Source organism: Ammospiza caudacuta, chromosome 1, assembly GCF_027887145.1.
Source record: "Ammospiza caudacuta isolate bAmmCau1 chromosome 1, bAmmCau1.pri, whole genome shotgun sequence".
Lineage (NCBI taxonomy): Eukaryota > Metazoa > Chordata > Aves > Passeriformes > Passerellidae > Ammospiza > Ammospiza caudacuta.
Window position 1 is genome coordinate 130314030 of NC_080593.1, and position 2474 is coordinate 130316503.

Consider the following 2474-nt stretch of genomic DNA (forward strand, 5'->3'; position numbering starts at 1 on the left):
GCACCTGCAGGATGTGGCGTCTGGCGGGCGGGGCGGGGCGGCTGCACCTTCCCGCCCCGGCGGTGCTGCGGGCCGGTGGCGGCGGGCGGGCCCCCGGCCGGGGCTGTGAGGAGCAGCGGGGAGCAGCAGGGAGCAGTGGGGAGCAGCGAGGAGCAGCGAGGAGCAATGAGGAGCAGTGAGGGGTAGTGAGGAGCTTTGGCCCGGCCATGCGGCCACGGCCCCGAAGTCGTCCGTGTTGTCCCAGCGCGCCTCGCATACCGGGGGAACCCCGGCTGAGAAGGGCTCCGGCACTGCAGCACAGACGGAAACGGCGTGAAAATCCCTTCAAACTGACTCGGCACTGGAGTTTTCCTAAACATCTCTTTAACGCACTGTATAAATTCTGTAGGCAATTTACTGAGTGTCGGGTGTCGGGCCATGAACCTGTCCCACCACTGGAAGCGATCTCGAGGATTGTTTCCAAACGCACCTCGGCCTCTGCCAGGCGGGAGGGCCCCGCGGCAGAGGGCGGCAGAGGGCGGCGGGCCCCGCGCTGCCACCTTCAATGTCGCCTTCACCGCCACCTTCACCGCCACTTTCACTGACACCTTCACTGACATCCTTGCTGCCACCTTCACTGCCGCCTTCACTGTCACCTTCACTATCACCTTCACTGACACCCTTGCTGCCACCTTCACTGTCACTCTCGCTGCCACCCGTGCTGCGACCTTTACCGCCACCCTGGTTGCTACTTTCACTGCTAGTTTTCCTGGCACCTGAGCTGCCATCCTGCAAAAGGCCCGAATCCTCAGGAGATGATGGATGCAGACAGTAGATGAGGCTACAGCTGAGGAAGAGATTGATATTAGAAGTCGATGTTCAACAATTGAATTTAATGAAGGAAAGGGAAGTAATCAGAAATATTTGGTGAGGAAAGGGATGCTGTGGTAAGAACAAAGGAAAATGACTATTCAAATGAAGGAGGAGCATTGTGGTGACTTTGGTGCTCAGACTAGTGCCGTCTTCCAGAAATGCAGCTGGAGGATGTGTGAACTGTCCTCCCACTGCTCCCACACCCGCTGCTGGCTGAGACCACACACACCAGACAAGTACTGGCCAGTAGTGCTCAACTGTGTTCACAAACACAGGCCTGAGCTAATGAGAAGTAAGTATAGAAATTCAGAATGTTACTAAGCAGAGGTGACCGAATTTCTCAGCATGGAGCCATCCAAGGTCTCATCAGGCTGTTGCTCAGCCATGCAAGTTGCTCCATGCTCCAGGACTGGAACAGGAAACACCAGATGCCGAGACATGCAAACCAGATTTAGGAATGGTTTGATGATGTTCAGGCAGCACTGCTTCTCTTCTAATGAGCCCCTGGATAGTCTGTGCAGTCTGGCACATTCATCCAGAGAATCCCTCCATGGATTGTGCTTGGAGAGCATGAAACCTGCATGTGGTTATTCAGAAGACAATAAGTATCTGGAAGCTCTCTATTCACGCAGGTACTTTGTGTGTCATTGCCTGTGTCACCCTAAAGAAACATAAAACTGCTCCATGTTCCCTTACACCAAACCATTTCAGCACTTCTGTGAATCATGAGGAGGATTATATCTACCTGCTGCATATTCACATAGTTCTAGCACTTGAGCACATGGAGTAACTTGATACCTGGAATTAAATTTGCTGTACAAACAAGCAAATGATGCTAAATTAAATGTTATTTGCAGGTTGTGGAAGTTATTGTACTTCACTATTTGATAAACCCATCTGCATTATCCTTTGTCGTTGCTCCATTTCTCATCTTGCAGCTATCTTCTGTCCTAGTCTCTCAGTAGCTCTACCTATCCTGGAAATACTATATTTTTCTTTTCATGAGCTCTGAGAGGCCACATACTCCAGGGGTCTGGAAGTGAGAGCCCCAGGAGCATGGAAGGGACAGTTTCCCCACTCCACTTCTGCAGAAGTTCTTATTGGGAAGTTCTTGATCAGCCCTTGCTGAAGTTCCAGAGTTGCTCTCAGCTCTGGGAACAGCATCAGACACACTGAAACCTTGCAGAGACAAAGCATGTTCAGTGCAGATTCACACTCCACCAGGTTTCTAATGAACTCTATTTCCTTTCTAGTTCCATTGACTAAGGCATTATATAAAGTTATGGCTTAGTTTGTTCCATCAGAATGCATTTTTAACATAAATCTCTGAAAACCAGATATGGTTAAAGTAACATTCTTTTCCTTCCATAAAGACTCTCATGTTTTTATTAGATGACAGGAAAAGGCAGAGAACAGGAAGCATGAAACCTGTCTTCAGTCACTCTATTAATATACTTTCTTTGCTCAGAACCTAGTTGTTAAGCAAGTTATTCCAGAGGCTGGTTCTCAGAGTGTGATCTAAATATATTTGTTTCTGTCTCTATTAAGGTCTTGAATAACCAGAGGAGGAAATGTGAGCACTCTCTTTGGTATCTAGCAAAGCACCATGTGCTCAGCTGTAT